The sequence below is a fragment of the Halichoerus grypus genome, chromosome X (genome assembly GCF_964656455.1).
Source record: "Halichoerus grypus chromosome X, mHalGry1.hap1.1, whole genome shotgun sequence".
Classification (NCBI taxonomy): Eukaryota; Metazoa; Chordata; class Mammalia; order Carnivora; family Phocidae; genus Halichoerus; species Halichoerus grypus.
Genome location: NC_135727.1, coordinates 101,633,063 through 101,659,324, shown reverse-complemented (window position 1 = coordinate 101,659,324; position 26,262 = coordinate 101,633,063). Strand labels below are relative to the sequence as shown.

At 39.4% G+C, this 26,262-nt stretch overlaps 1 pseudogene; it reads right to left on the bottom strand.

Annotated features, from left to right (window-relative positions):
• Positions 1–895: 895 nt before the first annotated feature.
• LOC118547960 (proteasome subunit beta type-5 pseudogene) lies at positions 896–1,923 on the bottom strand (annotated as a pseudogene).
• Between the last annotated feature and the right edge of the window lie 24,339 nt (positions 1,924–26,262).

Genomic DNA, 26,262 nt, shown 5'->3' with positions numbered 1-26,262 from the left:
AAGCAGAGATAGACTCGTAAATACAGAGAAATGATGGTTGCCAGAAGGGAGGGGTTGGGGGAATGGGCAAAATGGCTGAAGGGGACTGGGAGGTACAGGCTTCCAGTTATGGAACGAATAAGTCATGGGAATGAAAGGCACAGCACAGGGAATACAGTCAATATTTTAAGAGCGCTGTATGGTGACAGATGGTAGCTACACTTGTGGTGAGCAGAGCAAAACATAGTTGTTGAATCACTATGTTGTACACCTAAACTAATGTGACATTGTCAACAAACCCCCTCCCCCCAAAAAAAGAAAGAAAAAGAAGAAATTTTAAAAATACTTCTTGGTCTGCCACTCAGAATTAGCTTAACTAACACTGCTAAATGTCAGGGAGCATATATGGAAAAGGAGATTAATTCCCAGGAAGATTATTAAGGAGTGCTTTCAGGAGCAACACCTGTGGGGAGAGAGCGTGAAGCGGGATTAAGCAGAGGGTGGGCTGTGATTCAATCACACACACACACAAAGTCTTAGCTGACCTCATGTGATGGTCTGAAACTAGACAGGCTCTTCAAAGTAGTCCTAAATTGAAGTGTTGCAATCAAGACTTTATATCCGTGCGTCAAGCAGACAATGGATACGGTCCGCCTATGGAAAAAACGTCCCGACCTTGAGTAAGCTGCTCTCCTGGCTTCAATCAAGGACAACTCCCCCACAGGGCTGACAGCTGCGAGCTCTCACGAGGCCTTACTTCAACTCGCGGGGCTTCAGTTTTGAAGGGTTATCTGGGTGGTACCTAAGTGCCTCCACTACAACTTCCAGACGTATAGGAAAGACACCTTGGGTAGCGTTAGCCAAAGCCATGATTTTTAGAACACTTCATATCGCAGAAGGTCCCTAGCAATCCGTATTTTTTTTTTTGAGGTCGAGTAGTGTAATGTTAACATCCAAGAAAGTAAAATCGCCTCTGCAGCAGGTCATTAACAACTAGTAACACATAGAGGTCAACGGCACCAGAGCTTAAAAAAATTATCAATACAATTGAGGACCCTTCCACTAGAGGATAGGGAGCTATATCCACATTACCAGCAATGGTCCCCCCATCAAATGCAAGCAGCCACATCCACCCTCCTTCAAGGGGTAGAACCACTGTATTTCTCATGTAGATCAGCTACATTGTCACTGGAGACTCGGATCCAGCCATCCTCCCGGACATGGTAGAGGTTGACTGCACCTCCTGAGTAGGCATCTCTATAGGTGGCTTGGTAGATGGCTCGATGGGCCAGATCATAGGCCTGTTCCACCTCTAGGTCATAGGAGTAACCCCGATCCATGACCCCATAAGCATACACAGAGCCAGAACCTACAGAGAAGGTGGCCCCCGAGATCCGGTTTCCTTCACTGTCCACATAGTAGAGGCCAGGGCCTCTCTTATCCCAGCCACAGATCATGTTGCCCATGGACAGCCCCATGCTTTTATACCGATACACCATGTTGGCAAGCAGCTTGGAGGCAGCTGCTACCGAGATGCGTTCCTTGTTTCAAAGCTCATAGATGCGACATTGCCGAGCCAACAGCCTCTCCCAGAAGCTGCAGTCCGCTGCGCCCCCAGCCATGGTGCCCAGCAGGCAGGGACTGATCTCTATCACCTTCTTTACTGTCTGGGAGGCCATATAGGCACCAGCTGTGGCCCGAGAGTCCGCTGCAACAATGACTCCATGTTGAAACTTGAAGGCCAGGGTAGTGGTTCCATGAAGCATTTCGATTCTCGGCTCCTCCGCGACACGCCAGTTGGGCGCGGCCAGGCTCAGCCCATCGCTGGGACTCCCTGGACCCAGGTCCAGCAGATCCGCACGACCCCCGAGTCCGAAAAACCCGAGCCCGTTCACCGGTAGCGGCCTCTCCAACACGCTGGCCAGCGCCATGGCTAGTAAGCGCAATCTGTATTTTTTAACAGCCCTTTTTACACCTGGCAGTGAGCTTGAGATTTCAAGGCTCGGCAAGGAAAAAGATATGACCACTAGGGGGCAGTAGCGCCCAATGGGGTTTATTTGAGCAGCAGTGAGATAGGTTGCGTTCAAGGACGAAGTCCCTCACAGCAAGACAACTTCCTGAAGGAACGGCACGGAGCTACCTTCAGGAGGAAAAGGGAAAGGAACTCCTGAAGGGAAGCGAGGAATCAGACAGGAGGTTGGTGTGTCTGGGTGATATTGCTCAGTAGCACAGTATGGGCACCTCTCAGAGAATTCTGAAGGGTTGCCATGACTTGGGAGTCTTTAATGGCTACAGTTTATCTCATCTATATATAGCAGATGTTGAGTGTGGTTTTGTGGAGGTATGCAAAACAGGAGAGCTCTAAATGGCTAAAAATCTGCTTATTTGTGCTATATTTAAACAACCAGATGTATAAACATTTAAGTTTGGTGCCTATGGGCTTTTGGGCTAATGATCTTTGCCTACTGTGAAGAAGTAAACAACATACAGCCAAGGTTCATGGGCCATCTTCGGCTCGTTTATGTATCACCTGCTATAGAGCTGTTGTCCAGGTACTAAAGCCTATATACCAAGACCAACCATATATACAGTGTTCATTTTAATGGCATACAACTCCCATATTTTTAAATTTAATATGAAAATATGACCAATATAGTGACATCATATTTTTTAAAACCTTCAAATGCTGCCAAACTAAAAACAAGTAAATATTCCATGTGACTTAAGTTCTATTCTTTATTATTGGCGTGTCAATTTTGCTATAGATCAATATAATGTACCTTATTCATTCTGTGTTTTCATCTACTACAGCCTTAGTGAAGTATTAAAGTACTCTAATATTACAGTATTTTTATCTATTATTTTCTCTTGCATTTCCTGTAGTTGCCATGTTTTTTAATGCATTCTTTTAACTACTATATGTGCATTTTAATTCTGACTTTAGCATTAAAAAGTGCCATTCTTTCCTATGTATAACGCTTTTAGGCTCAAGTTACACTTTGATAATGGGTATTAAATTCTTGATTTCTTACCGTTTCCTTTTGCCTGATACACCTTGACACTTCCCTTTATTTTAGCCTTTATGAAGCAAAATGTTTAATACAGGTTTATGCTTTCATCTTGAATTTTAAGTCAAATTGGATATTATATTTAATAGATGTGTTAAGCCCATTTTGTTTGTGACAGAGCTAGAATCTGAACTTACCATTTTTGACTCCTAGTCAAGTGCTTCTTGTACTAGAAGTTTCCATCCCTGGATACTTAGAACCTTAGACCCCTAGGAATACTTGAAGGAAGAAATAAGGGCATTATATTTAAAGCTCGAATAAAAATCAATCACCCACTTCTCTGTAAAAGGCCATGCAGGTAAATGAAAAGGTGAAGTGTATTAGCTGAAATTACAGAAACTCAGTGAGAAAAATAACTGCTCCCTTCCCTCTACAGAAACTGTGTTGAGCAATTTTAAATCTTAATTAGAAAATGTGAGGGGAAAAAATGTGAATGATTAATTGTTACTTAATCAACACAACTCATTTGAAAGCCAGCTCTTTCACACCAGGACAGTGGGAGGAAAATTCAAAATGAAGGTAGTCTGGGGGCGCCTGGGTGGCTCAGTCATTGAGCATCTGCCTTCCGCTCAGGTCATGATCCCAGGGTCCTGGGATCGAGCCCCACTCCCTGCTTCTCCCTCTCCCACCCCCCCCCCCACCGCTTGTGTTCCCTCTTTCAATGTCTGCCTCTCTTTGTCAAATAAATAAATAAAATCTTTAAAAAAAGAAATGAAAAAAAGAAATGAAGGTAGTCTTGATGGGAAAGGGCTTGTGCCCTGTTATATTAACGTGTATAGATTTTGTACATTTTATTTTTTCTGTCATAAAGTATATATAACATAAAATTTGAAATTCTACCCATTATTTAAGGTACAATTCAGCGGCATTAATAACATTCACAGTGTTGTAGATCTATCATCACTCATCACTATCTCCAAATCTTTTTCTTTACCTCAAATATAAATCATGTAGCCATTAATAATTCTGATCCCCTCCTCTCCCTCCCCCCCGCCCCAGCCCCTGGTAACCTCTGTCTACCTTCGGATTATATAATTTTATTTTCCAGATATTTCACAAGTGGAATCATAATATGTATCCTTTTGTGTCCAGCTTATTTGACTTAGCGTATTTTTTGTATTTATCCATGTTTAGTATCAGCACGTCATTTCTTTTAGGGCTGAATAATAGTCCATTCTATGTATGTACATTTGTTTATCCTGCAATCTGTGGATGGACACCTGAGGTTTTTCCACCTTTGGCTATTTTGAGGAATGATGCAATGAACAATGGTGCACAGTATCTGAGTTTTTTTTAGTTATGTTGCGTATATACCTAAAAGTGTAATTTATGGATAATAGTAATACTATGTTTAACTTTTAAGTATTCAAGTCCTTTACACATTTAATTGGGTTGTCATTTTGTTATGGAGTTGTACCATTTTATATGTATATATACACATGCAAATACTATCCACATATATATATATTCTAGATATTAAAACTTTATCCAATACATGATTTACAAAAATTTTCTCTAATTTTGTGGGTGATATTTTCACTTCCTTGATAATGTCTTTTGAGGGACAAAAGCTTTTAATTTTAATGAAGTCCAATTATCACTTTTTCTACTGTGCCTCATGCAAATTTCAAAAATAATTCAGCAGATGCAATGACAGAACTTTAGTTACCAATGCTATTGGAATTCTGAAGTTGCACAGAACTAATAATGCTATCTTATGCTTTTAATTGATGTTCCAATCATGATTTTTTCAGTGCCAGATTATTTCTATGGGCCCTAAGGCCTATGTCACTGTGAATCAGCATGATTGGCATGCCATAATTAAGCACAAAATATGACAACTGTCATTCATCTTTACAAGAAATTATTTTCCTGCATATTCCTGACCTCATAACTGGAGGTACAATTTTAAAAAATAACAGTAAGGCAATTACAGAGAAACATTAAGTGATAAAGTTATGTTGGAAGTATTAGCCAGTTCAAAAGTAATATCCTGTACTCTGATTTGCATCCTGTGCATTACATCTGTTAAAACCAGACTGGCAATTCGAATTTAAGAAAACGGGTTTGACGGCATAGCCAAATGCTCACCTATTACACAGATGACCCAGTGTGTAACTTCCTGGCATTTGGCTGATTGCTGAGGTTAATAAAATACATCAATGATTAACAGAAATAGTATAACTAGAATGCATTTTGAGGACTTACTGCTAGGTTGTTAAAAATTACTGTACTTACTTACCAGGGCGCCTGGGTGGCTCAGTCAGTTAAGCACCTCCCTTTGGCCCAGGACATGATCCCAGAGTCCTGGGATTGAGCCCCACATTAGGCTCCTTGCTCCCTCTCCCTCTACCCCTCCCCCATCCATGCTCTCTCTCTCTCTCTCTCTCTCTCTCTCTCTCTCAAATAAATCTTGAAAAAAAAAGTATTGTACTTATTACAAACAAAATTCTATGCAGTCTACTCAGTCTATTTCCAGGCCTGCAAATAAGCACACACTTATAACTTGATGTATCCACCTGCCCCCAAATGTGGTTCATGCACTTAAGTGATTACAGCTACTAATCCCATAAACAAGAAACTGAGTGCATTCTGTCATGCTTCACTGCTAAACCCAGCATACAAGTGAAATTCCCCAAATAAATAATCAGGGAAGTATGCATTTAGTTATGGCTTTCTTGATGCATCCTTGAGTCTCCATCCAGCCATCCCATCCCATCCCCCTTTTGAAGTTCATAGGCAATAAGAGATGTATGGACCCCTGAAACATAATCTTTACTATACATTGCCTTACATAATACTCAACTGAAAGTTCTTTCAAGGTCTTGCTGTGTTCTATTGTTATAGTTTATACATGTCCTTGCCTAGTCTTCTGCTCCTAAACTGGGTCCCTAAGCTGGGTAAGACAGGAGAAATCTAAAAGAAGTTGAGAGCTACAGTCTACTCCTATTGGTGTATCATGTCATGAGTAGGTAATTTCTGCAGCAATCAAAAGCTTTGAAATAAACTCTGGTGCTAGTGGCTCAGAAGTGCATTTATGTATGTCCCTCATTTGTTACAAAAACTTTTAGAGGTTGTCACAAAGATATTAAATACAAGAAAAGATGAATTACAAGTAAATTTTTTAGGAGGTTGGAACAACATTAGGACATCACCTGCTGTCAGGGAGGAGATACAGTATAGTCCTGTCATTTGCTCTGGATAAGCCAAAATGTCTTTCTAGTTGCTAGTGTATGGAGGAAAAATTAAGAGTGACACAGTCATGCTCCATAGGTCAAAAACCAACCAATTGCTTGCGTCAACCGCTATCCCTGCTGCTAACCTCTGAAAGCCATTTCTCCCAAATATTTCAAAAAAAAAAAAAAAAAGACTGGAATGGATCAAGGAAACCTTTGATAACATTACTACCTACACATGATGAATCCCTTAGAATATTTGTGTCATCTGATGTTGTGGAGAGATGACATCGCAACACAGAAATTCACTGAATGCAGTCTTAGCATGGCTGGGAGAAGATGTAGTAGATTTCAGGTACAGGGCTTTGGGATTATTCAGTTTAATCAGAGTAGATTTTAGAGCCCCTAAAGGAATAGATTGCCAGATTTTCCTCTAATCATATACTAGTATTATTTATTCAGTAGAGATTTTAAGTCTTGTGTATACCTAAGTGAGCAGTTAGTGAGGTAGTGTTCTGCCTGTTTACTGAGAGGCCATATGCAGAGTGATTCAGAAACCCAGCTCTGCAGTCTTGGATTTTTATCCTAGCAACATCACTTAATAGCTCTGTGATCTTGAGCAAATTGCTAAGCCTCTGCGTACCTCAGTTTTCTCATCTTTAAAAATGGAGATGATGCCTATTTCAGAGGATTCCTGTCTTTGTCAGAGTTCCTCAGAAGCCATTGTTGGGAAGTGATCTCAAGAACACAGGTAGGGCAGTGGAGAAGATATCAGAGGTTGGTGTCTTTCTTTGCCCCTGATCCTTATATTGAATTTCAGAGGGGAGGGGGAATGAGATTAGTAAAACAAGATCACTGTTGCCAAACAAACCAACCAACCTCAATGAAATCTTGTACTGCACTGAGTTTGGGAATCTGGGTGAGAAGCACCTCAGTGAGCAGCGTGTGAACACATCACACCCAAATCAGAGTATAAAATTAGAAGCGTGAAGATTAGAAGTTCAGGCAGAAGGAATTAGAACCATAGGGTCCCCTGCAGCAACTGTGTGAGAAGATTGATCCATGATTTCCTAATTGCCACATAGTGAGGTCATATAAAACAGCTGATGGTGTAGGTTGGGGATGTTGTAAGGGGATGGGTAAGGAGGGTCAGAGAGCCCATCTGGTTGAAAGCTACTGGGCCAGGTCATCCCTGTTCTGTGGTTCCGGTGGAGTTATAGTCAACCTCGTGGGAATCTTCATGCTGCGATAAAGCCTGGCCAGCCCTTACAGCTCATCTATGACAAGAGAACAATCCAGGTATCTACTGTTCATTCCCACCCACACCACTATGTGAAGGAAAAGAGGGGAGAAACTCTAAGAGTCTCATTCACCCAAGAGAGAGTGAGTTTACTTAAAAGAGACTGTTAGAACTAGAAAGAGATTGGTAGACCTTTGATGGGCAAGTTTACAGTTTTTTTCTAGCTAGGTAGCAGAAGGTTTCAACCACTTGTGGCAAATTAAGAAGACATAAATTATTTCACAATGTCTTCTTAATGTTAAAATATTGATCCAACTGTATAACACTTTCATATCTGTCTAATGCTTTATCAATTATTTGATCTCTGTTAAAAGTTTCATGAGAACATCTAAAACATTTAATATAGAAAATCATTTTTGTTTACTATCAGATAGTTTATGTATAAATGGGCTAAACATGCATTTATAGAGTACTATATAAAAATGAAAGGTCTACCATCAAGAGGATAAGGAAGGAGCTGGCCCACTAGTGCCCGTAGGTCAAATCTGGCCCACTGCTTGTTTTTTATGAATACAATCTTACTGGAATGCAGCCATGATCATTTTTTTAAATATTGTCTATGACTCCTTTTGCACTACACCAGGCGAAGTTGAGTCGTTGCAACAGAGACCATATGGGCTGCAAAGCCCAAAATATTTACTACCTGCGCCTTTACAGATAAAGTTCGTTGAGCCCTGGCACGGAGAGTCAGTCAATACAGATATTTGGCATATTTTTATTTTTTGTAATAGCAACAGTCTGTCCCTAAAGCCTCTATTTGTGAAGGGACTTAAATTATAAATATGTTAAGATATTTTTAGAAGCACACTGAGTATCCCCATAATTATGTAAAGGCTTTGGTTTAATTAGTTAACAAATGGTTGTTTACTTTTTGGCTCTTTTATAGAATAAATCCTGGATGACAGAAATCCGGTAACTTGAAACCATTATGGTAAGACAAGCTACTAAAAGAAGAAAATCATGTTTTCTTGTTTCCACAAGTGTCCTAAAATAATGGAGTTTTTCTGTGCTTCTCTGCTAAGATACATTCCTTTATTATTGAACACAATAAGCAGTAGAACACTAATATCTACTAATACCCTAGACATTGCTTAAATTATCCACTTGGGTACAGGGAGGAAAATTAAAAAGTAACCCAGTGAGCTTGTGCATTTTTAAAATACAAGTAACATTTTTAGCCCATCTTAATTGCAGAGTTCTTCTAAAGGGGAGGCAGTAAAATCTTTAAAGCTCCAATGCCAATGTTTCTAGAAGATTAAAAAAAAAAAAGTAGAGGAAGGAAGAGCAAATCCGGCTTGCACATTGAGCAGAGCTCCAGGTGTCAAAACTTACTGAAAATCAACAGGGCTTTCTATAGGCACAGGCTGCAAGGATCTTAGACTCACGCTGGGTTATTAGAATACTCTGATTTTATATCTTTCTTCATTTTTGCCATATTCTGACCTTTAGGTGAAGAGAGTCAATCAAGAATCAAATAAATAAGGCCAACTCTTTTCAAAATTAAAAACGGAAAACCTGAAAACCCGGAAAAGAAAATATCAGGATATAATGTTTGAGACCAAAGGGAACTACCCATTCCCACATTTGCTATTTACTACTGTTCCTTTTATTCTCTTATGCAGCAGGCAAGGCAACCTCATTTAGAGCCTCTGGTAGCGGGATATGAGTTCATGATATTTGCACTTGTGAGGTCTTAACCAAATTAATTTCAAGATTCAAAATCTGCACAAAACAACCCTAGCCTGAAGATTTTTGCAATGCATTTCATTCTTGAAATGAAAGCAAACTAGAAACAAATGAAACGGATAACCCATAGCCATTTCCCACAGTTCAGGAAAGAGGCATGATCAGAAGTAGTTAAAACTTTATTATAAACACTGCCTTAGATGATTTTCTGTTCGTCAGTGACTCAGTTGTGTGCGTCAGTCCAGATACATTTAATCAGTGAAATGAAGAGAAGAAATAAAATCTATGAGTTTTTTTCATAATGGTTAAAAATTATTTCAAACTCTTAGACCTAGAAAAATAAACCCTGAAGTTTTATTTTAAAAAACTCCTTGAGGGGCGCCTGGGTGGCTCAGTCGTTAAGCGTCTGCCTTCGGCTCAGGTCATGATCTCAGGGTCCTGGGATGGAGGCCTGCATCGGGCTCCCTGCTCGGCCTTCCCACCCCCACCCCACCCCCGCCCTGTGTTCCCTCTCTCGCTGTGTCTCTCTCTGTCAAATAAATAAAATCTAAAAAAAAACAAAAAAACAAAAAAACAAGACTCCTTGAGATACCTGTACTTACATGATATATTCACAAGCTCATTCAATTAACACTGCAATGAACTATTTTTGTTCAAAAAGGCTGCCAACAGGATGAACTTAATAAATTAAGAAGACCCAAATGATTCAAGGATGAAAAGGGCAGGAAAAATTGCAAAGGTTAGAGCAATATATTGAAAAGGTTGAAAGAGTCTGGAACCAGCAGCTGAAAGGATGAGTTATTGATTCAAGTCCAGCTTCAGATGAATCCTTGGAGATTTGTTACAACTTCGAAGAAGATGCTCAGAATGAAATCAAGCACCAATACTCAAGTGGCCCACAGAAGACTGGAGTTAATTATTTATTTGTTTCATTTCTCTTCTGTTTGGTAAAGAATTTCACTTTCAACTTCCAGACTAGGATTTTTGAAAGTTATTAAGATTCGGAACTGATCATCACCATGCTGATCCATTTGTATAAAAGAAATAAATCTCTTCTATATTTTCCCTTCTGTATGAGGATTCCTGGGGTTTGGGTTTTGTTTTTGTTTTTTTCATTTTTGGACAATCAAGAATATTTCCAAAATATTTGGTTCAGGCCATGTATAAGTCAGAGGTCTGTTACTCTCAAAACAATTCTTCTAAAAGAAAATTACTCATTTTTGGAAAAGAACACACTACAGTCACCCACAAGCCCTGCTCTGATTTCAGGACTCCTGTTGTTACATTGGATTCCACTGCCTCTAGGATGGCAATTTTTAGAACTCTTTGGTGTTCTCCAAGATACAAATTATATTCCTCCATTGCCTTTCTTCCCAATCAAGACTTAGAAGTGAAAATAAGTGGGGCGCCTGGGTGGCTCAGTCATTAAGCGTCTGCCTTCGGCTCAGGTCATGGTCTCAGGGTCCTGGGATCGAGCCCCGCATCGGGCTCCCTGCTCAGCAGGAAGCCTGCTTCTCCCTCTCCCACTCCCCCTGTTTGTGTTCCCTCTCTAGCTCTCTCTCTCTCTGTCAAATAAATAAATAAAATCTTAAAAAAAAAAAAAGACGTGCAAATAAGTAACAATAACATTAAAATGTGATCTAAAATTTTCATGGGCATTATCAGTGTTACAATTGCTTGGCGAACTGTAGGTACTTGTAAAAATAGTCATGAAGACAAGCTGAAGGCAGATATCCTGGGTTCAGGTGTCAGTTCAAACTCTTACTATGTCTGTGTGTCTCAGTTTCCCAATCCACAAAATGGGGTTGGAAGCAACACTTCGACTATAGGATTGCAGTGAGAAGGCATTGAGACAGTCCTCAGGCTGGTGGGCAGCACATCTAGATACTCAGGAAATGATTAACCATTGTTGTGTTTTAAAATTATTATTCAGGCATACTGTGCAGATGCAGTGGGAGTGAAAAATAACAACAGTATGCGCAAAATCACACGCTCTACATTTTTATAATTACATTCGTGAAAAGGAGTGGTAAAACCCAAGCCAGAAAATTAATATAAATGCCAGTAATTTGACATTTACATTATAATACCTATCTTTGACATCTGGGTATAGCTTCTGCTTGATTCAAGCAATCTAGTGATTCAAATAATTAGTGGTTTTGGGAAATTTAATTAAGTTGACTTGTTCTAAGAATATACTGTCATATCTTAACATAGTGGAAGTTGACTGAAGCTTGATGAACAACCTTTGTAAGTGCCCAAGTATGAAAGTGAAAAAATACCCCAGTGGTGAAGTGAAGAGATATGATCAGCTGTGCAAATATGGAAAGAAGCAAAAGAGAAACAACAATCAGTACTTTTGTTTGAGTCAGCATCTTTGTGTACTGGGTCTAGGCAAAGTTGATGTTCATGTGACAGATGTCTTGCCTTGTGGATATCCTTCATTCTCAGCATGTCTACTTGATGACTACTGGTAAAGCAGCCCCTGGTAAACAGTGTTTAGTGGTGCTCACAGCACACTGACCACACAGAATCACTGGATGTATAAAAGAAAATCAGGATTAATGTTTTAAGCTGATTTACAACCTCCCCTACTAATAATATGCCTTGTATTTTGAAGCCCATAATGTAGTGTCCATCCCATGGTACCTATCAAAGTATCAGGAACCTAAATTGTGGGCCTGATGAAGTCAAAAGAAATGAATGGATTCTAAACATAGATGCAATGAAGTTTTCCTTATCTTCCTATCACATACCATGCAGGGTGCTAATATGATCAGCTGGAATAATTTGACACTGTATAGTTTTAGATTAAGTTTCCACTTTCGAAATTGTGAGTGGAGCCAGCAACTCCATCACAACATGAGGAGAGCTAGAGTATCTTTTGTCATCAGAATGCTGCACAGGGATTAAAACAATATTTAATATTTACAGAATGAGTGATAGTAAGTCAATTATTTGAAAAGTAAGTCAATTATTTTTCACTAATGTATTCTTCCAGATAACATTTCAGAAAATAAAATTACAATTTATCAGTGTAATTTAATCTTTGTAAAATATAGCATTTCATACCAAAAAAACTTTGATAATTATCATGAAATACGAAGAAAAACTAAATCTTACATTAATAGAAGGGTCACCTCCTTGTTATATATATGAGTGGTTGATCTACAGCAAATATTTTCATTTCACACAGGCTCCCTCCCCATCGGACACCTCAAAGTTACAGTATACTCTTCTTGGGTGTAAATTAATTTCACTAGCTTTAGCAAAAAAATTTTAAAAGGTAAATACAAAAAATTGCATCCTATATATTCTTGCAACTTAGTAAATATGAAAAAAATTCTTTTTAAAAAAAGATTTTATTTATTTATTTGAGAGAGAGAGAGCACAAGCAGGGGAGAGGCAGAGGGAGAAACTGACTCCCTGCTGAGCAGGGAGCCCTACATGGGGCTAGATCCCAGGACCCTGGGATCATGACCTGAACCGAAGGCAGATGTTTAACCAACTGAGCCACCCAGGTGCCCCAATATGAAAAAAATTATTGGGGTGTGTGTGTGTATTTCTCTGACCCTCTCTCTCTTAGTTTCTCTATCCTTACAACAGAGACCCATCTACTTCATTGGAAAGAAGATAAATTATTACATAAAATCATATTTTATTCTAGTTCTACCACTTATCAACCATGTGGTTTAAGTATTTTGGCCTCCTTGCCTCAAAGTCCTCTTCTATAGCCATAAGTGAGAGGTCTATGGTGATGATTAACTGAAGTAGCATATATATAACCAATCAGTAATCCAATCAAAAATCCCTTGTTTTTGCCAAAAGTTAATTGAAATTCACTGAAAATATATCTTTCATGGTTTTGAAGAAAGACAACATTGGGAAGAATTTAAATGCAGCAAACTACTAGATTAGTGAAATGGGATATATTTAAGATGTTGAATTTAGGAAGTGTGAACCTTTAAAAACTTTTCATTCAAAACAAGTGTCAAGAAGTGATGTCATCGACATGGATGGAACTGAAGAGATTATGCTGAGTGAAATACATCTAGCAGAGAAAGTCATATGGTTTCACTTACTTGTGGAACATAAGGAATAGCATGGAGGACATTAGGAGAAGGAAAGGAAAAATGAAGGGGGGGGGAATCAGAGGGGGAGACGAACCATGAGAGACTATGGACTCCGGGAAACAAACTGAGGGTTTTAGAGGGGAGGGGGGTGGGGGGATGGGTTAGCCCAGTGATGGGTATTAAGGAGGCCACGTACTGCATGGAGCACCGGGTGTTATACGAAAACAATGAATCATGGAACACTACATCAAAAACTAATGTTGTATGGTGACTAACATAACATTAAAAAAAAAAAAAAAAAGTGATGTCAACAAGATGGTAGAGTAGAAAGTCCTAGACCCTACTTCCTGCCACAAACACCAGTTCAGCAACGATTCATGGGAAAAGTTCCTTTGCGAGAAACCAGAAGCTATTTGAAAGGCTCCTGCATCCCAGGTGAATGTAAAACCAGACTCTCAAAAGCCGGTAGGGAGAGTCCCTTCCCCAGGTGCAGCGCCAATCAGGCAGAGACTCCTGTCTCCCAGCTTCGCTCAGGGGAAGAAAGGGGCTGGCTCACATGTCCAACACCCCAACATTTCCCAGAAGACTCCACACAGGACTGGCTTCTGTCTTGCCACTCGGAGCTCTGATGAACCCAGCATTTTAGCCACCTGGGGTGGCTGGGGCTGGTAGATGCCATAGATTATCCCTTCTTCTCAGCAAAGAGTAAGCAGACAAAAAACCCAGCTTTCAGCTTCCCGCTGATGATGGAAAGAGTTGATCTAGGTGTCCTGGGACCCAATATCTCCAGGGCTGTGCAAAGAACTAGCATCAGACTTGCATCTTAGATGTGGCATCTGAAGTGGCATCTACAAGCTGTTAGGCATGGCGAACTCTAACCACTTGGGGAGAACACAGATGGGGTCTTGGGGAAAACACAGATGGTGCTTTGGACAGGTAGATGCCATAGATAGGCTCCCAACCTGTGGATGAGCACAAGAGTGAACAGATAAAACCACAGCTACCTGCTTCTTCCTTGAGAGGGAAAGAGCTCAAAGAAGCCCCCAGAATCTCTGTCAGGGCTGCTTGGTGGAGATCTTCTATACAGGCCAGGCCATGATTGCTGAGAGAGGTGCCTGCTTGGTCTAATGTGCAGACACCAACGCAGAAAGTCAAGGAAATTGAAGAGTCAGGTAAAGATTTTACAAACAAAGGAACAAGATAAATCTGCAGAAACCAACCCTAATGAAGCAGAGTTACAGGAATCTTGGCATTTTTCCAAAGAAGACATAAAGATGGCCAAGAGACACATGAAAGGTGTTCAACATCACTTATCAGGAAAATGCAAATCAAAACCACAGTGAGAGATCACCTCACACCAGTTCTAGTCCAAGATGGCAATAAGAGTATCCTAAAATCACCTCCTGCCACAAACATACAGAATCTAGTCATGGAGCAATTCCCTCTGAAAGAAATCCAGAAACTACCTTAAGCAACAACTACACATCTAGTGAATGAGAAAATACCCACATCGAAATGGGTAGGGAAAACTGAGATGCTCACCATTAAACCCCACTCCCAGCACATGCCCTACAATTGAAAGTGAACTCCCAACTCCAAGCCTCTCCCTGAGGAGTTTGGACCTCACAGCTAGTGCCCCAAGCTTAAAAAAAACCCATCTGAGGAACAGGACCCCAAAACACCGAGCTCTGAATGCCAGCTGGTCTTGCATCCAGGAGACCCCCAATATTATAGCAAACAAATTAAGTTCTTTTTTTTTTTTTTTTTATGATTTTATTTGAGAGAGAGAGAGATAGAACACAAGCAAGGGGGTGAGGGTGGACAGGGAGAAGCGAGGCTCGATCCCAGGACCCTGGGATCATGACCTGAGCCAAAGGCAGATGCTTCACCAACTGAGCCACCCAGGCACCCCACAAATTGACAGTTCTTAAAGGGTTCTCTGTGGCTGTCGCCCCAAGGCTCAGAGGGAGCAGGCAAAAACCAACCACTCCCCAGTGTTTCCCTGAACAAAGCTTATTTGCATCCCTTAAAAAGTGCTGCCTGAGGGTCAGGCTTCTCATATAGCAGATACCTCAAGGCTGAGTGTGATACCCCCCAGAGACCAGGGAAGCCTGTGGACACATCCCCTGCCCTCTCCATCTAGCCCATTCCAAGTCACCAGCATCTCCCCGGAAGGAGCTTATACACACATCTGGTATAAAAGCCCCAGCTTTTGTGGGTATATACCAAGAAGTGGGATTGTTGAATCATTACGCTCACTGAAATAAGCCAGTGACAGAAAAACAAATACTGCGTGATTCCATTTATATGAGGTATCTAAAATAGTCAAATTGTAGAAGCTGAGAGTAGAATGGTGTTTGCTCAGGGCTGGGAAGAGGGGGAAATGGGAAGGTGCTGTTCAAACTATATAAAGTTTCACTTATATAAGATGAGTAAATTCTAGAAATCTTGTGTACAACACTGTGCCTGCACTTAGCAATAATGTATGTGCACTTAAAAATTTGCTAAGGGGGTGGGGGGTTAGGTGGCTCAGTCGGTTGAGGGACTGACTTTTGGTTTTGACTCAGTACATGATCTCATGGGTTTTGAGATAGAGCCCTGAGTCCCTCTTGGCGCTCATCAGGGAATCTGCTTGAAGATTCTCTCCCTCTGCCCCTCCCCCTGACTCACATGGGCACTCTCTCTCTCTAAATAAATCTTTAAAAAAAAAAATTGCTAAGAGGGTAGGGGCACCTGGCTGGCTAAGTCAGAAGGGCATGCAGCTCTTGATTTCAGGGTTGTGAGTTCAAGCCCTACGTCGGGTGTAGAGATTACTTAAAAACTTAAAAAGAAATGTGACTAAAGAAATGACAGCAATTATTTAAGCCACTTTTTCAGTTTAGGTTTTTATTGATCCTGAAAGTACCAACTAGAGGGCTAAAGTTCAGTGTGATTCATCAATCTGGAGAAGAAAGGGGGCGTGGGAATGGATTTCAGGGTCAACCATGGAGGATGAGTCCTGGAACAGACCCTAGACTTTCCACTGGAACCAGGAAGTAATCCACTCTGAGATTAAGGGTATACGCCTCAAAGCTTCTCAATTCCTGGTTGGATTAATGTGATTTGAACTGCGGGCTCACTTCTCTAAGCTGGCTGCTCTAATGCATTATTTTTTTCCTGGCATAAAAACTATTTCCAAGGTCACAAGTTACTTCTGGTGTTATGGTTGGTTGTGTATTTCAATAGCCAATTTCAGGAAATATCTCAACTCTTAACCCTATTATTAGACTGAAAACAAAAACTAAAGGGGACATATGTACAATCTTGTCGTTAGATTTAGTTTTCTAATAGATTTGATATAAAAATGCACAAAATTGTTAGAATTCCATGATTTAAAGTGTACTGTTGATAATTACACTGTGACACATTCAGTGCTTACTGTGGTGTATTTTGTTTTGACATTTTTTTATTTTATGGTGAGATAATTTCATCTTTCTTATTTAAGGAAAATTTAGCATTAATACTTATTCAACTTAGTGAATTTATTTTTATGTTTGTTTTTTTTTTTAAATTAATTTATTTGAGAGAGAAAGAGAGCAGGGTGCCGGGGCAGAGGGAAAGAATCTCTAGCAGACTCCCTGCTGAGCGAGGAGCATGACAAGGGGCTGGATCCCACAACCCCGAGCCAAAATCAAGAGTTGGACGCTCAACCAAGTAGGCCACCCAGGCGCCCTTCAACTTAATGAATTTAAATCTACTTCCTGAGCTGACACAGGAAATGTAATTAAGTCAAATTTGGCTTGTTGAATTGAATGCATGTGTATTTTCACATAAATGTTACCCAGTGACATGCATCTCTGGAGGGCTCCATTTATAAGCAACATGTGTTCAGCTCCAATGGAGAGAGCTTGTGGCACTCTAAAAGCATAACTGTATTCATTTCCTAGCTCTGTCACCATTTATTTGTGCAAATTTGAACAAGTAAATTAAGATCTACAAGCCTCAGGGGCGCCTGGGTGGCTCAGTCGTTAAGCGTCTGCCTTCGGCTCAGGTCATGGTCCCAGGGTCCTGGGATCAAGCCCCACATCGGGCCCCCTGCTCAGCGGGAAGCCTGCTTCTCCCTCTCCCACTCCCCCTGCTTGTGTTCCCTCTCTCGCTGTGTCTCTCTGTCAAATAAATAAATAAAATCTTTAAAAAAGAAAAAAAGATCTACAAGCCTCAGGGGGCACCTGAGTGGCTCCGTCGGGTAAGCATCCAATTCTTGATTTCAGCTCAGGTCATGATCTCAGGGTCGTGGGATTGAGCCCCGTCTCAGGCTCTGCACTTAGAACGGGGTCTGACTGTCTCTCTCCCCCTGCTCCCCCCCCCAAATGCTCTCTCTCTCTCCCCAAAATCAATCAATCAATCAATCAATCTTTTAAGAAAATCTACAGGCCTCAGTTCCATCTTCTATAAAGCGGTAAGTTGTATTCCTACCTCTTACAAGTGCTGGGGGAATTTTTTGCATGTATATGTGTAAAATAACTGCCACAATGAAGATAACAGAATAGACAGTAAGTATTAGCCAAGATTAACGTATGCCAATGAAGAAAATAAAGATTTGGTCTCTGCTCACAGAGTTCATACAGTCACACTGGGAAGATACAATGGGTTGAAAGGTGACCCCCCCAACCCCCGCCAAAGGTATATCCACGTCAAATTCCAGGAACCTGTGCATTTTACCTTATTTGGAAAAAAGGTAATTTGAAGATGCAATTAATTTAAGGTTTGAGATAAGGAGGTCATTCTGGGTTATCCCCTTGGGCCTTTAATACTATGAGAGTTCTTATTAAAAAAAGGCAGAGGGGGCGCCTGGGTGGTTCAGTCGTTAAGGGTCTGCTCAGGTCATGATCCCGGGGTCCTGGGATGGAGCCCAGCATCGGTCTCCCTGCTCAGTGGGAGGCCTGCTTCTCCCTCTCCCACTCCCCCTGCTTGTGTTCCCTCTCTCGCTGTCTCTCTCTCTATCAAATAAATAAATAAAATATTAAAAAAAAAAAAAACGGCAGAGGGACATTTGAGAGAGAGGAGAAAACACGCAGAGAAGTGATAGAGGCAGGGTGATCGTGAGACAGAGATTGGGGCAATGGAGACACAAGGCAAGAAATGCCTGCAGCTCACAGAAGCTGGAAGTGGCAAGAAATTCTCTCACAGAGCCTCCAGAAGGACTGTGACCCTGTTGACACCTTGAATTCAGACTGTTGGCCTCTAGAACAGCGAGACAATATATTTCAGTTGTTTTGAGTCACCCAGTTTGTGGTAATTTGTTATGGCAGCTCTAGGAAACTAATATAGGAGACAAGAGAAGGCTACGTTCCTAGTAGCAATTTATCAAAGAATACCCATTATAATAAGTTATATCCTTATTTTCCTGCTGCAAATTGCAAAATAGTTTTACCCTTTAAAATTTCACAAATTAAGTCATTTATTCATGCATTTAGATGGTAATTACTTGGTTCTGATTATATGACAGATCTGTGCTAGGGGAACAGATATGAATTATTATTATCCTGAAAGAGCTTATAAACTAGCAAAGGGCATTTTCATGGAATAAAATTAAATGCAATATACAAACTATACCTAAGCCACTTGTAGACTTTGAAGTAGCAATAAATAATTGGGAAATTAATTTCAAAACTCATCAAGTTGATTATTTTACTACAGTAATTGAATTACTCATGTGTATATACACACATTTACATACATATGTCTGTATCTTTTCAAAAATAAATTTTTCAAAAGTAAATGCTAAAAGAGCACCTGTCAGCATTTTTAACTTAAATTCCTTCTTGTTCTACAAATGGGTGCTATGTGATCTTTGGAAAATTTAAGTGACAATTAATTTTCATTAAGGGAATTGAAAAGTTCAAACCTCTTGGTATAATCTCATTTGGTCCTATTTTTTGTTCTCAGAAAGTGAAATGAAAAGAAAAAAAGGTGAGGGCAAAAACAAATATTTAGGAATTATTTAATTCAATATTCAATAAGGCTATTATTAGGCAGGAATCATTTTAATTTTTAACAAGGACCAGATGTAAATTAACACATTAACATAAGAAATGAAGAATGGCCATTTCAGGTATAAATCAGAAGTGGTAATGGACGGGGCGCCTGGGTGGCTCAGTCAGTTAAGTGGCTGCTTTCAGCTTAGGTCATGATCTTGGGGTCCTGGGATTGAGCCCCTGTCTGGCTCCCTGCTCAGCAGGGAGTCTGCTTGTCCCTCCCCCTCTGCCTGCTCATCCTCTCTCTCTCTCTCTCTCCTCTCTCTCGTGCTTTCTCTCAAATAAAATCTTAAAAAAGAAAAATGGATGCAATTTAGAACAAGGAGATACTTGGATAATTATCAAATCACATTACAGAGGTAACAGGACAACTTTCACAAACTTTCACAATAAAGAGGTGACGGGAGAGATATTCAGAAAACATACCTTCAAACTGGCCATTACAGCTTGGTCCATGGTTGTTTTAGAGGACCTATCTCCAGAAAATATGAACACTCTGTACATGAATAAATAAGCAAATGGTCCATTTTCAAATAGAGACAACATTTAGGGCAATGAATAGCATCTGGTGGGACAAGATGGAAGTCAAGGATAATATACACAAGTTTACAATTCAACTTGAGCAAATGTAATTTATTACGATTAAGTTTTACCTCAGGAAAAAAAAAAACAATAAAAAATGACTACGGTAGTTACAGGAGATATTAGAAGCATGGATTCATAAGATAAATGGACATTTAAAGAACTATAGTAAAATATTCAATGCTCATAAAGAAAGAAAAATAAAAATGTAAGATTTGAAACACTGCACAATGACTAATTTCCGAGTCAACCTAGCATACTTTATAAAACTAGTGTGGGAGTCAGCCTCCAAGGAAGTTGCCAATGGTCAAACAATTTAGGTGTTACTAAAAAACAAAGCAATATGCTAGGATGACAAACATCGTCAATCATTTACTGCCCTAGACATTAGTTCTAGTCTAATACTTTCACCACAAATCAGTAATTCATTCTGCATCATGATCCAGTTCATATACACATACCTTTGAAAAAAAGTATCACTAAACAATTCCTAACCTTACTACATGTGATGTTCTCTGATATTTTTTACTCTCTCTTATTTAGTCTTTCTTTGAAAATAATGGTAGTTTTGATTGACTCATGGGTTGACACCTGCATTTTGAAACATCCTGGTTTAAAAAGAGGAATTAAATACTGGAATATAGAATTGATTTAGGTCTTATCAGTTGTAAGCCTTGAACACAAAATAAAAACCACTTTAAACCAACAGTTTTCTCTGTGAACTACAACCTATCTAAAAGAGGCATGCTTTATGTTACAAAGGTGTTATAACATGCTATGGTGGGCCGAATGGTAAGAGAAGGAAGTGGGGACAGCAGCCCTGGGGCACGTATGTCACAGCTCCTCGTTAGCATTTTTTTTTTTTAAAGTAGGCTCTTTGCCCAACGTGGGGCTTGAACTCACAACCTCCAGATCAAGAGTCACATGCTCTACCAACTGCACCAGCCAGGTGCGCCACCTCCTTAGCATTCTTGCCACGTGCATGGGAAATATCACTTAGTGATCGCTTCACTCTTATCAGTAGGACTGGACAGCCCTTCAAAATCCTTCACAGAATAGCCCTTCCAGACAGCCAGTGTTGATTAATAAAAGTTGCCAGCACTGCAATCACTTGGAAATCCCTGAAATCTAATTCTTTGGGGTCTCTAAAATATGCAAGATACTCATTAGAATCCTAGAAAGGAATTTTTCACTACAGTTAAAAGTTTAGTCTTCTAATCAGATGATGTCAGCAAGGTAGCGAAATAGGAAGCCCCAGACTTTTTTCCCCCACAGAAACAACTTAATACCAGTTGCCTTCAGGAGAAACCTAGAAACCGGTTCAGAGGTTCCTGTATCTCAGGTGAGACATAGACCAGAGGAACCATATTGAGTCCACTATGAAAAATTTGTGGCATTAACTCTCCATAAGCCCTCTCCACAGGACAGCACAGTATGATTGGGAAAAAATTCAGTCCCCAACTTCTCACTGGGGAAGAAAAGAGAAGAGTGAAACATATAGCCAACATTCACTCTTCTGACTTCCCCAGGGGCTGCCTAAAGGACTAGTTTGTCTTGCCTGAATCTAAATGCTGACAGGAATGTGAAACAGGTTGGGGACCTCTAAGAAAGGAAATCAGCCCACTAGCACCAGAATCTGCAGTTCCACAGATGGACTTAAAAAAAAAAAAAAAAAAAAAAAAAAGGAAGATTGAGGCCTCACACTTCCTGTTTTCAAAACAAAGGAACAGGAACCAATATGGTGTGCTACTGGCATGAAGAGACATCTAGACAACTGGAACAGAATTGAGTTCAGAATCGAGAGACCTTGTGCATATGGTCAAATGATCTTTAACAAGGGTGCTGAGACTACACAATGGAGAAGAGCAAATGGTGCTAGGAAAACTGGATATCCACATGCAAAAACAAGGTAGACCCTTATCTTACACCATATACAAAAATTAACTCCAGTGGATTTAAGGCCTAAACATAAGACCCAACACTTCACAACATTGAAGATAGTGAAGATTTCTTGGCTATGACACCAAAAGCACAGAAAACAGAGGTAAAAATAGAAAAAATGAGACATCGAACTTAAAAACTTCTGTACATAGAAGAAAAGCAACAAAATGAAAAGGCACCCCACAGAATGGAAGAAAATATTTCCAAATCATTTATCTGATAAGGTGTTAAGAACCACAGTGTATAAGGAACTCCTACAACTCAATAACCAAAAATTAAATAACCTGATTAAACAATGGACAAAAAACTTGATTAAGGCATTTCTCCAAAGATGATGCATACATGGCCAAAGAGCATATGAAAAGATGTTCAAAATGACTAATCCTATGAGCAATGAAAATCAAAAGCGCAGTGAGCTATCACCTCACACCCATGAGGATGGCCACTATCGAAAGACACAGTAACAAATGTTGGCAAAGATGTAGAAAAACTGGGACTCTTGTGCACTAATACTAAGAATGTAAAATGGTGCAGCCTTTATGAAAAAAACTGAGGCCCCTCAGAAAATTAAAACTAGAATTACCATATAAACCAACAATCCTACTTCTGGGTATATATCCAAAAGAATTTGAAGGAGGATTTCAAAGGGATATTTATACACCCATTTCATTGCACCATGATTCACAATGGCAAAGAGGTAGAAGCAACCCACATGTCCACCAAGGGATGAATGAATAAAGATAATGCGGTATATGCATACAATGGAATCTTATGTAGCCTCAAAAAAGAGGAAAATCCTGTCCTATGCTACATGAGTGAACCACAAGGACATTATGCTAAGTGAAATAAGCCAGTCACAAAAGGACATATACTATATGAATCCACTCATATGAAGTATCTAAAGTAGTCAAATCATAGAAACAGAAAGTGGAAGGGTCTATGCCAAGGACTAGAGGAAGAGAATTAATGTTTAATGGATGTAGAGTTTCAGTTTTATAAGATGAAAAATTCTAGAGATCTGTTGCACAACAATGTAAATATACTTAACACTACTGAACTGTATACTTGAAAATGGTTAAGATGGATGTTATGAATTTGTCAAATTTACAATTATTATGTGGAGCACAGGGTGCCAGATGGTGAGCTGTGGTTCAACAAGAGACTACAAGAATTGAAAGAGACCTTTAGTCCTCACAGGTCCTGCAGGAAGGAACTGGCACACTCCAAAGGCCACACAAGGTGGTCCAGGCAGACTGTAGACAGAGATACACTGGACGTGAATGGGGCACAGGCCTAAGTATGGGTTCATGGGTGAAGAGCTTGGAGGATTCCCAGCTAAGGCTGGATTGGCCAACTCAAACCAAAGGAGCAGGGTTTTGGTAAGCCCCACAGGAATCTTGTACATGGGCCACATAAGAGGAAGACACCTGGAGGCAGGGGACACTATTGCTCACAAGGACTGTTGGGAAAGTCGTATTAAGAACTTCCATTTCCTTTGACTCAGCCAGCAGCTACCTAGGGCATGCACCTGCAAGAGGGGCTAGGGTCAGTTTAAGGTTCCCGAAGGCCGCTTGGCCAAAGAGAATGGATGCTGAGGCAGCAATACCATGGAGTAACTTAGCTAAATGCTCAACAATCATAATTATAATGTTGTGTTTTTTACCACACACACAAAACAAAACCCACTTTGAACTTCTAATTAAGCAAAATGAATCTTTACAAAGTTAAAAAAAAATGTCAAACAGGGGCACCTGGCTGGCTCAGCCGGAAAAGCATGTGAAACTTGATCTTGGGGTCGGTCGTGAGTTCAAGCCCCACGTTGGGTGTCGAGATTACTTAAATAAATAAAACGTTTTTATTTTTTTTAAAGCTTGAAAATTAAATAAGTAAATAAATAATGTCAAACATACCTATAAGAATAATTTCTAAATTATATAGTTTGAATATTACTTTCTTCCAAGTTTAAATATGAGTATCTAAATCGTATCTCTTCTCCATCCCCACCCCCCCACCCCCACAGAGCCCGACGCAGGTCTCGATCTTATGACCCTGAGATCATGACCTGAGCAGAAATCAAGAGTCAGACACCTACCTGACTAAGCCACCCAGGCGCCCCTCTAAATCATATATTTATACTGTTTTTATATTAATAACTTTTATAATAAATACCCATCTGCCAAAATATTCTCACTTCAAAGCTAATTTACACAGTTTCCTAACAGATATTTTTAAGCCTAATAAAATGGATTCTTTTTAAAATATTAGACTAATAAACACTGTTACTGTTTTATGAGATGGCCAAAAATAGGTAAGTTTATTCTCAGAGCATCTCCCTTATGTTAACTATACCATTCCAGAAATGCCTAAGTATCTTGAGCAAATAATGTGCAAAATAAAATTTACAAACAAAAATTGTGTGTGAAAAGTTTATCTTGTTGTCTAAGGTATCCTGCCCCAATTCCATTTTATGATAAATGGCTCTAACACAGGAAGTACAAGTATAGGGCCTTTGGAATTTCTGTGAATAGTTTATATATAATATGTTTGAGTATTTGGCTAGTATCTGGCTCACCTATGGCTCATTCCTCTGCTTTCATGGATGGACTTTTATTGTTAAGTCATGTTTATTGTTACCTATGTCAACGTTTTCCTGAAACACAAGTAACATAATGAGTGCACACAGTGACTCCACAAAGTGTCTTTCATCTTCACATGGAGTCTTTTTGGTTCAATGGTACAGAACATTCCTTTATAAGGTGTCCAATATTTTTCTCCTGCTTGTACGAAAGAATAGCTTACCCAGCAAAATATTCCAACATTCTATGTGAAAGAATTTCTGCCTGTTTAAACAAATTGCTTCCATCTCTCATAATATTTTGTAAAAGGACTGTACCATGTATATTTAATCTTGTGGAATATGAGTACAGATTTTAAAATAAGGATATTTTTAAAACAAGGATATTGAAAAGACGCTGAAATTTAGAATATTGAAAAAAATTGAAGTAATCAAAAGACTGAGATATTATTTTAAAATATGAACAAACAGATGTATTGAATTTTACAAGCTTAAACCTTTTCAGGAGAAATTTGGAGACCTATATATTTTCAAACAAATATAAGTATTTGCGACAATTAAATATATGATTTTTATGTTCATTACCTTCTTACAATAGGAGAAACATTTGTCAGGTAGCAGACTCAGACTCCAGACACATATTGAATTAAATTACTCAGCTATAATTCCAGGGAACAGTTTAGGAAATAGTGTCCTAGTATACTTTTTAGAAAAAAAAAAAAAAGTTGAATTCATTTTAATGGAGAGAACTTTCAAGAAAATGACATAACACTAGTTCTTTCACATTGTGATTATGACACACAACTTCAACTAGTTAATGATTTTATGTTTTCCAAATACCAGTAACATGGGTTTCTGGGCTTATAGGGCTAGATGTTTTATTCCTCCTTTCTCTAGAACAACTTTTACCAATTAGAAGTAAAATTTTACTTCCCCTGGAACAGTAGAATTAGGACACGCTTTAACTGAGCTTCATGTTGCCTCTGTTCAGATAATAAAGTCTTCCTTTTAATTTTTTTAAAAAGATTTATTTATTTATTTATTTGAGAGAGAGAGAGAGCAACCACGGGGCGGAGGGTCCGAGGGAGAGGGAAAGTCTCAAGGGACTCCCTGCTGAGTGAGGAGCCCAACACAGAGCTGGATCCCTCAACCCCAAGATCACAACCTGAGCCAAAACCAAGAGTCAGTCACTCAACCGACTATGACTCCTGGGAGCCCCCGAAGTCTTCCTTTTAAAAGTTGGCCAAGAGTATATGCCACGCAAATCAGGAACAATACAGAAAATGAATCATCAGGAGTTCTAAAAACTAAAGCAAAAGTTCGGAGACAAAAGAAATCTGCATGGGAATCTCTTCATATACTAGACATAAACATTAGTTATATTTAAAATAAGTGAGTCTCTTTAGCCTTCAGCTTAGAGGACTGATAGACATGTATAGAATTTCATATAATAACTACATAATTTCACTTCTTAAACTATTCCTCTCTCCAATTCTTACGTAGCCTATGTGCAATTTAACCAATCTTCCATTCCTCAAGTTCATTCTCCAGGGGAAAATATCCTTTATGTCCTTTAGGACACTGATCATAATAATCCATTGTGTGAAATTCGGTAAATTCTTTCCTAGTTCTACTTGACTGTAGACATTCTAAATACTTTAGTTAACCTTAGGTATTATTTTTTTTGAATGAATTTGCTTATTGTGATCTTTTTGAGAATTCTGTGTCTATGTATGTGTAACCATTGTCTCATATACTTTTCATTTGTGAGTACATACAAACATTTGCACTTCACATCCCTGAGATCATATCATACACATTACTTTTATCATGGAAACTCACTTTATTTTTTGCTTGTTTTTAGT